The sequence below is a fragment of the Erpetoichthys calabaricus genome, chromosome 10, assembly GCF_900747795.2.
Source record: "Erpetoichthys calabaricus chromosome 10, fErpCal1.3, whole genome shotgun sequence".
Taxonomy (NCBI): domain Eukaryota; kingdom Metazoa; phylum Chordata; class Cladistia; order Polypteriformes; family Polypteridae; genus Erpetoichthys; species Erpetoichthys calabaricus.
In genome coordinates this window covers 142,079,004-142,092,019 of record NC_041403.2, presented here as the reverse complement: position 1 = coordinate 142,092,019, position 13,016 = coordinate 142,079,004, and the positions used below count along the sequence as shown (strand labels likewise).

The 13,016-nt window shown below is 42.9% G+C and overlaps 1 protein-coding gene across 11 annotated transcripts in view; it reads right to left on the bottom strand.

Annotated features, from left to right (window-relative positions):
• Positions 1–13,016, bottom strand: part of ptprt (protein tyrosine phosphatase receptor type T) — a 651,792-nt gene that overhangs the window by 469,408 nt on the left and 169,368 nt on the right. The gene's annotated exons all lie outside the window — the stretch shown is intronic.

Here is a 13,016-nt window from a genome sequence, read left to right as displayed (position 1 = left end):
AGAACCCCTCAGGGTATTCAAAGTCCTGTAGGAGATTCTCAGGGGACATCTGAGGGTCATACTATTAGGGTCTGACAGAATACCTAAAGTTTTTATAAAGTGCCTCCATCTAGTCAGTGATGATAAGTGCTCCAAGAGCAGACCTGGGGTCAGAATTTTAAAACTTTCACAGAGAGGCCCAATACGTGTGTATGCAACTTTCTATGCAAGCATTGGGATTTCTTAAAGAAAATTTAATGGGGAACGTATGCATATTTACGGGGTGTAACAAAGGCGCTATATAGGTGCCCGACCCGACACAGATGGACACAGAGGCACGTATAAACACACAAGACTTTTATTTTTATTCACCCGTGGGCGCACGTCTTCCCTGTGACCCACAGGCAATACCATCCATCCATCCATCCATTGTCTCCCGCTTATCCGAGGTCGGGTTGCGGGGGCAGCAGCTTGAGCAGAGATGCCCAGACTTCCCTCTCCCTGGCCACTTCTTCTAGCTCTTCCGGGAGAATCCCAAGGCGTTCCCAGGCCAGTCGAGAGACATAGTCCCTCCAGCGTGTCCTGGGTCTTCCCCGGGGCCTCCTCCCGGTTGGACGTGCCTGGAACACCTCACCAGGGAGGCGTCCAGGAGGCATCCTGATCAGATGCCCGAGCCACCTCATCTGACTCCTCTCAATGCGGAGGAGCAGCGGCTCTACTCTGAGCCCCTCCCGGATGACTGAGCTTCTCACCCTATCTTTAAGGGAAAGCCCAGACACCCTGCGGAGGAAACTCATTTTAGCCGCTTGTATTCGCGATCTCGTTCTTTCGGTCACTACCCATAGCTCATGACCATAGGTGAGGGTAGGAACATAGATCGACTGGTAAATTGAGAGCTTCGCCTTGCGGCTCAGCTCCTTTTTCACCACGACAGACCGATGCAACGCCCGCATTACTGCGGATGCCGCACCGATCCGCCTGTCGATCTCACGCTCCATTCTTCCCTCACTCGTGAACAAGATACTTGAACTCCTCCACTTGGGGCAGGATCTCGCTACCAACCCTGAGAGGGCACTCCACCCTTTTCCGGTTGAGGACCATGGTCTCGGATTTGGAGGTGCTGATTCTCATCCCAGCTGCTTCACACTCGGCTGCGAACCGATCCAGAGAGAGCTGAAGATCACGGCCTGATGAAGCAAACAGGACAACATCATCTGCAAAAAGCAGTGACCCAATCCTGAGCCCACCAAACCGGACCCCCTCAACACCCTGGCTGCGCCTAGAAATTCTGTCCATAAAAGTTATGAACAGAATCGGTGACAAAGGGCAGCCCTGGCGGAGTCCAACTCTCACTGGAAACGGGTTCGACTTACTGCCGGCAATGCGGACCAAGCTCTGGCACTGATCGTACAGGGACTGAACAGCCCTTATCAGGGGGGCCGGTACCCCATACTCTTGGAGTACCCCCCACAGGATTCCCCGAGGGACACGGTCGAATGCCTTTTCTAAGTCCACAAAACACATGTAGACTGGTTGGGCAAACTCCCATGCACCCTCCAGGACCCTGCTAAGGGTATAGAGCTGGTCCACTGTTCCGCGACCAGGACGAAAACCACACTGTTCCTCCTGAATCCGAGGCTCGACTATCCGACGGACCCTCCTCTCCAGGACCCCTGAATAGACTTTTCCAGGGAGGCTGAGGAGTGTGATCCCTCTGTAGTTGGAACACACCCTCCGATCCCCCTTCTTAAAGAGGGGGACCACCACCCCGGTCTGCCAATCCAGAGGCACTGTCCCTGATGTCCATGCGATGTTGCAGAGGCGTGTCAGCCAAGACAGTCCTACAACATCCAGAGCCTTGAGGAACTCCGGGCGTATCTCATCCACCCCCGGGGCCCTGCCACCAAGGAGTTTTTTGACCACCTCGGTGACCTCAGTCCCAGAGATGGGGGAGCCCACCTCTGAGTCCCCAGGCTCTGCTTCCTCATTGGAAGGCATGTTAATGGGATTGAGGAGGTCTTCAAAGTATTCCCCCCACCGACCCACAACGTCCCGAGTCGAGGTCAGCAGTGCACCATCCCCACCATATACAGTGTTGACACTGCACTGCTTCCCCTTCCTGAGACGCCGGATGGTGGACCAGAATCTCCTCGAAGCCGTCCGAAAGTCATTCTCCATGGCCTCCCCAAACTCCTCCCACGCCCGAGTTTTTGCCTCAGCAACCACCAAAGCCGCATTCTGCTTGGCCTGCCGGTACCTATCAGCTGCCTCCGGGGTCCCACAGGACAAAAGGGTCCTGTAGGACTCCTTCTTCAGCTTGACGGCATCCTTCACCGCCGGTGTCCACCAGCGGGTTCGGGGATTGCCGCCACGACAGGCACCGACCACCTTACGGCCACAGCTCCGGTCAGCTGCCTCAACAATAGAGGCACGGAACATGGCCCATTCGGACTCAATGTCCCCCACCTCCCTCGGGATGTGGTCGAAGTTCTGCCGGAGGTGGGAGTTGAAGCTACTTCTGACAGGGGGCTCTGCCAGACGTTCCCAGCAGACCCTCACAACACGTTTGGGCCTATCACGCCTGACCGGCATCCTCCCCCACCATCGAAGCCAACTCACCACCAGGTGGTGATCAGTTGACAGCTCCGCCCCTCTCTTCACCCGAGTGTCCAAGACATGTGGCCGCAAGTCCGACGACACGACCACAAAGTCGATCATCGAACTGAGGCCTAGGGTGTCCTGGTGCCAAGTGCACATATGAACACCCCTATGCTTGAACATGGTGTTCGTTATGGACAATCCGTGACGAGCACAGAAGTCCAATAACAAAACACCGCTCGGGTTCAGATCAGGGGGGCCATTCCTCCCAATCACGCCCTTCCAGGTCTCACTGTCATTGCCCACGTGAGCATTGAAGTCTCCCAGCAGAACGAGGGAGTCCCCAGAAGGTATGCCCTCTAGCACCCCCTCCAGGGACTCCAAAAAGGGTGGGTACTCCGAACTGCTGTTCGGTGCATACGCACAAACAACAGTTAGGACCCGTCCCCCCACCCGAAGGCGAAGGGAGGCTACCCTCTCGTCCACCGGGGTAAACCCCAATGTACAGGCTCCAAGTTGGGGGGCAATAAGTATACCCACACCTGCTCGGCGCCTCTCACCGGGGGCAACTCCAGAGTGGTAGAGAGTCCAGCCCCTCTCAAGGAGATTGGTTCCAGAGTCCAAGCTGTGCGTCGAGGTGAGCCCGACTATATCTAGCCGGAACCTCTCAACTTCGCGCACTAGCTCAGGCTCCTTCCCCTTCAGAGAGGTGACATTCCACGTCCCAAGAGCCAGTTTCTGTAGCCGAGGATTGGACCGCCAAGGTCCCCGCCTTCGGCCACCACCCAACTCACACTGCACCCGACCTCCTTGGCCCCTCCCATAGGTGGTGAGCCCATGGGCAATACACAGTCCATAAAGCACTTGTCACACACACACCAACAGTTTCTCCCTTTAACCACCACTCCTCCTCCTCAAGCTTCGTCTCCTTCCTCCCAATTCTGGCTCTTCGAGTGGTGGTGGCTGGCCCTTTTTATAACCCACCCGGAAGCGTTCCCGGTGCTTGACCACCTGGTCCTAATTGCCCTTCCGGGTGGGGCTGAAAATACGTCCAGCTGGGCTGCTGACCCCCTGCAGCTCCCCCTAGCGGCCAACTACGTTGGGGAATCATCGTCCGCAAGGGAGGCTGCCACCAAGCATCCCGGGGGAGGTATTGAACTGTCCATAGCTGCTCCCCCGGAACAGATGTAGCAGAGGCATCCCTGCCAGACATGGGACCTGGCTGTCCATTACAGGGGATTCTGACCCATCTATCCTTGACCAAGTAGGGAAATGCAACCATATCACCTAAATGATGACTTGCATGTATCACAGACCCACTAGTAGAATGCGCATCGACATGACAGACATATTACACCTTAAAAGTGGTTACAGTGATGTGTGGACTATATTTTAGTTCCATTTTAAGAGGACCAATTCTGCGTATTGCACTAAAGAACTTTTTTGTTCTTTTGTCGCTTTATATCGGCTACCTTTTGTCACTTCTCAATGAACTGGTTGACAGGTCAGGGATATTTTAGACAAACTTCATCCCATCATGCCTGCTGGGCTGAAAGCCATTAACCATCTGACAAGGTGCTACATTCGGTTTTCATACAGTGTGAGTATACACACGTAAACCACAACAGGGTTTTACCAAATTAATAATACAATTTGAACCAGTGTGCAGTTTTCCTAACATAACTGGAACACTTGACAACACTCAAATTGCAATAAGGGCATCTAGTGGGAATGAAGCTACTTTTTTTAGGCAGTTACATTCCATTAACACGCAAGTCATCTGTGATGCCAAGATGGAACTGACAAATGTCCTGATTTGGTGGCTTAGGTCAACCCGTGGTTCATTTATTTCAGGGCAAAGCAGCTTTGGTGGATGTGACAGTACTTTATGTGGTAAATGGCTAATTAGTAAGGTAACTGGATGAACCCTCAGGTTTTCTATGCCTATATTGTTAATTAAAACAGCAGTTATGTCTTTATACTGTATGTGCCGGGTAATAGTGGCTATCTGCTCAGATGCTGGTGCCTTACGCCACTCCCCGACCCCCAGAATGCAGGGGAGAGAAGCTATAATGCAGCACATGATCTGGCACATTCAGTTGCTAGCCACAGATGCTCTTGTGGTGGTGTCTTGATGTGTCAGGTGGGAGGCTGCTCTGTCAACCAATAGTATTGGTTAGTATCTAGTATCGTGATTGCATATGAATGAGGTTGATTAGCATGCTCAGTATTTGGTTGTTTCAGGATGGTGACCAGGTGGGGTTCAAGGCACATTCCATGCATGCAGCATTTATAAGATGATTATGACTTACAAAGGTAAATTGTGTACAAATGTGTGTATGCCAGGTTTTATAATTAGGATTTTTTCAGTTGGCATGCACATTTCCCTTTTTTTTCCATACACACTGTAATCCACACAACAGTTAAAAAATGAGACCCCTGTCATGATTATGGACAATACGGAACCTGGGGTTTCAGTAGATTTAGTGTAAGAAAGATAGTCCACTACTCAAAACACTCCTGGACTGTATTGGGTATTACTTGAAAGTTAACATCAGAGTTAGTTAAAAATTGCAACTACCTGGCAGTATTATTCAATTCTGAGGTCAGAATGTGGAGACCACAGGCAAGAGAAAACAGGTAGATCACTACTTGGTGTTTGACGGTGTATGTATAACATACACATACTTATATGTGTGAATTTTCTTGTTATTTAAGCTTTTTATGTATCGTGGTGGATGTCCGGGTTCCTTACCCAGCTGGAATGCCCTGACTATGGAAGGATCGGAGGAGACAGTATTTCCGGAACAGTTTCTCACCTGGACTGACAGAGGACAGCTTCCATAGAAGCTCAACCCTGTTGGGGCCCGTGGCCGCCGCCAGGGGTTGCATGGATATTTTCAGGGCCTTAAACTTCCAAGTTTGGTGGAAGTGCTGCCAGAAGAAGCTTGTTGGGTACCTGGAGTTCTTCTGGGTGCCCTATAAAAAGGGGCCAGTCACCGACATCCAACGGCCAGAGAGGACAAACCCTGTATGGAGGAGGACAGAAGATGGAGGCAAAGGGTCTGTGTTTTGGTGTTTTATATACTGTGTTGTGCTATGGGGAGCAGAGAGAAGTGCTCCCCAGCTGTAAATAAGTGTGAGTTCTGTGCTAAGCATGTGTCCTGCCTGTCTGTGTCGGGATTAGGGAGGCTGTACCCACCCGGGTATTACAGTATGTAATCTTATTTTAATGTCAATTTTGAAGTAAGTTAAAAAAAGTAATTTTTTGTTGACACTTCGATTTTTATTATTGATGCAACACTTCAAGTTATGATTACAGAATGTTGTACATGAATATGACAGTACTCATATATTAAACTTATTTTAAAAAATACTTGTTCTTCTTAGTGCTAGTTAGCTTCATTTTTAAGTAAGCCTTAGCATTAGGTTTTGGCATTCTGATTTTGGCGTCTTTTCCGTAATTTCAACTTCAACTATGTTTTTGGTCTTTTTGATCCTGTTGCTCAGTCCATTTTGACATCCTGGTATTATGACCTTTGCTAGTGTTTTGAATACAACTTTCTGCATTCTTAACATGTCCTGGTCTCTTCTCACTCATAAAAATCATAAACACGTCCCACGTCAAAACAGTATGATGGCAAACCATCCCTCTCTCTGGACAGTGACGGACTAGCACATAGGAGACCAAACTCAGCTATTAATTGCTGTTTTTCCCAGCAATCATTTTCCTTTTTCATTTTAAGTGAATAACATCTGCATATACATTGAGCTTACATATTACAACTGTAGTCAAGAAGGAAAGAACAAATTGGTTACACATGCTGGGGTTGAAATTACTGGTGAGTCTTGTTCAAGCGTAGTTCAAACAAAGGCAGCACAGTAAATCGCTTTCTATTTCACACACCCGTATTTAGCTCGCTCTGTCACCGCAAATGCTGTATGAACACCTGCCCTCTGTCACCAGCTGCTGTGGTGGATCGTGGTGGATGACTTTCTGTTTTAGAGTTAAAAGCTACAAGACTTAAGGACTAACCTTAAGAATATTCATTCAAAAAAAAAAAAACTAAAAATATTTTTAGTAAATTAGTATTTTATTTCAGTTAGTCTTTCCAGCTACCTTAACAGTTTGGTTTAGTTTTAATTTTTCATTTCAGTTATGTTAATTATTTTATTTCAGTTTACAAAGATGTTTCTTTAATAATAGTTTTAGTTTTTGTTTACTATAATAACTTTGATGAACACAGCATGGCCCTCATGCATCAGCTGTTCAGCAGCAAACAGCCAGTTGGAGAGACGCTGGACAACATACAACAACATAAAGCACTGTTAATAAAATAAACTGCAGATCAGGGTGAATTACCAGAGAAAAGCATAATAGGAAAATAAAACATTTATTCAATCCATTCCAAAATCCAATAAATTGCTCCACTACACAGGCAGTTGTAATACAGAAAATAGCAAAACATGAGAAAAAAAGAGATGGATGAGCCAAAGGGCAAATCCAAAAGCAATATTCATAAAACAGACAATTTGGGCATAAATGGGAATCAAATCAATATCCTAAAAATGAAGAAAAATGTCAAAAGTACTACACTCAGAACCAAGATAACAAATTGTTATACTCTAGATGGCTCTAGATGGCCTTTTGCTAAGGTCTGAAACACAATACTCAAGAAAAGTACCACCCAAGCAAAGTTAGGCCAAGCAAAATTAGACAGAGGGAAAAACAAGAACAGAATCCCAGCCTGTTCTGTCAGTACTACCGCAATAGGCTTCAAACTTTTCCTGGGCTGTCTGGCACTGTTCTTAGGTGGTTTATTTCCTACTTATCAAATCATTCTCAAAATATACAGAAGTCTTGGGACAACACTGCTTCAATGCTGTCTGTATTTTGATATGGTGCTGAGGCCAATTCTATGTTCTTCATATGAATAGTTAGTTAAAAGTTGGCATTCATGATAATTATAAAGAGCATAAAAAGAAGAAGAACATTGATAATAGCAGAGGAGGTGAAGCAGACTCACAGTCAACTTTCAAAACTAGAGTCACCACTAGAGTGACTGGCTTTTCAATTCTTTCAAAGAACCTGACCAGGTGAACTGAGTCATCAGTTACGAAAAACAAAACTTTTCATGGGATGGGTAATGCTGGAAATTTATATTATATAATGTAAAACTCTTTAAAACATTGAACATGACAATAAAATAAGATAATGAATTTGAGACTCATAAGTGAACAAGAATTGTGCAACTTATTCTCTGGTAATGATTCAACGATTAACTTTGTGAATCAAATGAATGACAATCGTGTGACTCTTTCTCAGGTAATAATTCAGTGATTAAGTTTGTGAATAAAGTCGTGTGACTTGTTCTCGGGTAATGATTCAGACTAAACTCAAAAGAATTAGTGAATACAATATACTTGGTGCATTCAATGAGCTGTAAAATGTGTATCCTAAAGTAAACTTGAATGTAAAATAATTCTTAGAAATTAGAATTAAATTTTTATAAGGGCCAGTTTTTTGTGACTAATTTGTTGAATGTACAAAGGGACATAAATGTATTAGTATATTATTTTATCTATTTAAAAAAAAATATTTCAATAACAAATTGTACAATACAAACCAAATATTGTAATATAAATATTTGGTTACTGTATTGTAATTGTACTGTATAATGAATGAGAGAATGATCAATAACAGGTGTTTTCATTTGCTGATAATGTCCTAGCTAGAAAGAATCATAACTGAAGTGGATGAGAAGTATGAGTCAGACAACAATACTGTCACATGCATTTTCAAATTCTGAATGAAAGAGGCTGACAGCATCACGCTTGCACTTTAGCACTCCCATTGAGCTCTGCTGAATCAATTTGTTCGTGCTTGTGAATTGATTCCCTAGATTCACTGAAAAGAGTAATTCAAAAAGAATAAATAGTTCACGACTCACCCATCACTACAAAGCTATGCACCAAAACCAAATCACCAAATCAAATAACACAGGATAACAGCAAAATATTTTAACTTTAGCTTGTTTTTCTTGACAATAACTTACACATATTATATATTAACTTTTGCTCTTTTATCTTCAGCCCACACTTAGATGCATGCTAATGGGTGCCACCATCTTATATAGGCAGAGCAGCTATAAACAACCATAAACATGGCCATGGGACACAGTGAGAAAAAAGCTCGAAATGCCAATTTAATCTCAAAATTTCCACTTCAATTACGTAGTTTATTTTGTCATTAAAGTAGAACATCATAAACTTCATCTTTAAATCGTTTAATTTACTATTAGCACATAGACTTATCTTGCTCAACTGGAAGAATCCTAGCCTATCTCTTTTAAGTCAGTGTGTAACTGATGTTATATACTATATGAAACTGGAAAAGAACAAATTCTCACTTAGAGGATCTGTTCAAAACATTTTTAAAAAATGGCAAGAGCTAATCAATAACATTTAAGAATAAACATTTATATTGTTGAAAAGACTCCTTTCTCTCTTTACTACTCTCAACAGTTTTGCTCTGGTCGTTGGCCTTCCTCTCATTCTCATGGGTGGGGTTGATTTGAATTTAGTTTTGTAAGTTTGACTTGATTGTATGGAATGTTATTTGCTTTTAATAAATTCAATAAAAGATCCAAAAAAAAAAAAGAATGAGCTAAAAAAGTTATGAACGTCCCCCTTGAAAGCGAGGATAAATTAATGGGAAAGCCTAAACACCCCTCCTATGAAGTGGTGCTAAGATCAATAGGAGAGGCCGCAAAGGACCCCTATCAACAAGGCAGCATTCAGATAAATGAGAGAGTCAACAGGATTTAGAAAATACTGTTGGCACTAGTTGATTGGATGGAATAATAAAGTTCTGCATATTATGCATATTAAGAGTCAGATAATGTGATGTATTAGAAGAAGTAATGGGAATAGAAAAGTACAAAAGCAAATGAATTGTATTATTGATTGCTCAGTCTATGCACTGAGGTATTTACTGCATGCTTGATCTGTGAAAATGAAGAAACGTTCTGCATTCTCATCTGGATTCTGTGACTGTATTCTTAGAAAATAGGGAAAAGTTTTTTTTCCACAACAACAGCTGTAACTCAATATTTACAGTATGCAGACACGGTTTAGTTGTTATTTGTTCAAACACTAGAATGAGACGGATCTGTGATCTAAGTGACTTTAATTTTGCTATAATATTTGATGCCAGACAAAGTTGATCCAGAATCTCAAATGTGGATGCATTCCTATTCTTTTCATACTCTACAGTCTGAATGGTCTGATAAACATCCAGTGAGCAACAGCTCTGTTAATAATTTGAGAGGTCAGAAGGGAATGGCCAGACTTGTTAACTCTAATGGATAGGTAAGTTCAATTAACAGCTCTTTATAAAAGTGTGGGGAAAAAGGGTATCTCTGAATGCACGACATATTGAACCATGAAATGAATATAAATCAGGAGCAGAAGACCTCCACTTCATTGTTGTCGGCCAAAAACATTAAGACAAAGATCATTCAGTGAGCACATGATCTCCAGAACTGGACAAATGAAGATTATGAACATTTCACATGGTCTAATGATTCATGATTTCTGCCATGACATGTAGAATGGCCAGGTTAGAATTTACTGTGAATAGAATGAATTCTTCGGCTTGCCCTTGTCTTCTGTCAATACACAGGCTACTGGTAGTGTAATGGTGTGGGGAATCTGCAGGAACTTTGGGATCAGAGTCAATAAGTATGGGCCATAATCATTAAGGAAATCAAGCCTCAAAGAATTCAGTCAAAAGGTGCCCCTACATGCTTCTACGCAGGTGAACTTATTACAGATAGATAGATGTATATCCATCCATCCATTTTCCAACCCGCTGAATCCGAACACAGGGTCACGGGGGTCTGCTGGAGCCAATCCCAGCCAACACAGGGCACAAGGCAGGAACCAATCCCGGGCAGGGTGCCAACCCACCACAGTAGATGTATATAAAGTATATATTTATATTTATATTATATTTATATATTTTCATAATGGTAGAGTAACCTGGGCACCGGTATGAACTATTATGGAGTGGTCAGTAGTCAGAATTAGCTGGAGAGAACCAGAAACAGAATCACCTGCCTAAAATGGAGGCTGTACATTTTGGAGCAGCTGCAACATGAGAAAAGGTCTGCACACTGGAGAAGGAGGAAAAATGAGTCTTGTCGGTGTAATGAAAGAGAGCTACAGATAAGAGAGATCTCTGGATTCCATATATCTTCCACACCAATGAGAGCATGAACAATTTCTTATCCTTTTTCGTTAACTACGAAAGCAGTCATTCGGCCAGCTCAGATTAGCAGATCCATCTCTAAATTGACTGTTAGCTGCTTCTGTTCCCAGACACAGTGCTGTTCCCCTCAGGATGTAATTGCTTGATAATGTCCAAGATTAATCACTAAAAAAGCAGGTGGTAGGTGATGGGCGGGGGTCCCTCATTATTTGGAAAGGGGTTATGAATAAAGACTAACTCTAGAACTAGAAAGACCATTTGGGAACATACTGTACAGTAGGTTTTTAAACACTTATGCTGCTGGCTCTGGAATTGAGATTGAGAGTTTAGAAAATATATGGATCAGCAATGCAGTAACTTTATGTAGGATGTGACCTCAACTTGACTGCATGGGGGAACCCACCCTAAACAAATTTAAGCACTGACCACCCTCCAATCCCACCAACATTTCTAGGGTATTTTTCCTCTATGCTTCTCAAAGTCTGTTTATGTCAAGATCACAGAACAATCATAACCATCAGACTCCATTTTGGACTATCATTATCTGCGTGAAAACCATTTTCCTGGAAAGACCTTCCAGAACTCCCACCTTTTACAGGTTTGCCCACTGCAAAATATTTCGTGGTTACTAATTCAGCCTCGTCTGGTTCAGGGGAATAAATCAAAACACTACCGCTAATGGAAAAATTAGGCCCAAGTTCATTAGATGGACATGGAAACATGGAGTTGGGCTGGAAATTCTGAGTTTGCTAGGTGCCCTTCATGAATTGATAGTTATCACTCTTTCACATATCATAGGTGTGTCTTCTTTCAAATAAGTAATATGTTTCAATTGTGTTTGTTCTCTTTAATTTGTTAAATGTGAGATTTGCACAAGTATATCCCAAGGCGAGCAGCACATCATAACTGAGTGAATCTCTTTTTTTCAAAGATCCCACCTATGTCGTGCCATATACAGTGAAAGACTCATTACCTTTAGATAATTGAGATTCAGAGAGTTCCAATGATGTATAGTTGTTAATGATTGGTCATTTATAGTTCATGTCCCAGTTCTGCATAAAAGGCCTTGAAATAAATTGAGTGCACAGCAGCTCATCTTTACACACCGTTACACACAAAACTTCAGTGAAAGTATGTGTTTGATCGACATGCAATAAGACAGACTTGAAGTTTATGCTAGAGAAATGTCTCCTTCTTCTAAAAAAGAAAACATAGTTGAGAAAGTTCTAGAAAAGTTACAGAATGCAGTGATACAAAAATGTGAAGACCTTTAGTCACAGCTTTGAATCTATTGAGAACAACACATTTTCTGAAAGACTCAAAGCTATGTATATCTTATAGTATAACTTTGAAGCATTGAGGTACACAATTTTATAGTTCAAGTGTCAAGCATTCAATACCACACCCGGGTGCTGCCTACTGCATATTCCTCCTCTGTCAGTTTTCTGAACAGCGCTCTTCCAGTTTCACTTTAGAGTACCCGTTCGCAATTTCACATGGAGACTCACCCTTCCCTCCCAATCGAATCTCACTGAGTCACACCATGCAAACTTTCACAGTGGGCCACTCTCCAATCGAATGTGCTGTTTAGATTGATTAGACAATGCATATTGGACCCTGTGTGAATGGTGTAGGTGTACATGTGTGATGGGCACTGGGGGACCCAGACCAGGGCTGTTTCCTGTCCTGTGCCCAGTACTGCCAGGAAAGGTATTGCCTTCACCTCGTGACCCAGAACTGAAATAAGCTGCTATTAAAACGTATGTACGAACTTAGTTTATTCCTGGTATCAGATTGCAAAAAAGCAACAATAACAAATAAATAAATAAATAAATAATGAATGACACACCTAACATTTGTTGGGCAACTTCAATGGAAGGCACAAGAAGATGTGTGAATTATGCCACAAAAAGCCATAGCTATTATGTAAAATAAAAGGTCTCACTCTCTAGGTGTCTAGTGGTAAACAGAAGATTTGGATGACTATGTAATTATACATACAGAGTTACAAATTGTTTACTTGGTGCTTCAGAATAAAATAAAATGTGTTTATATTATAATTTATAATACATATTTATTTTATATATATATATATATATATATATATATATATATATATATATATATATATATATATATATATATATTAGCCGTCCCCCCACGGCCC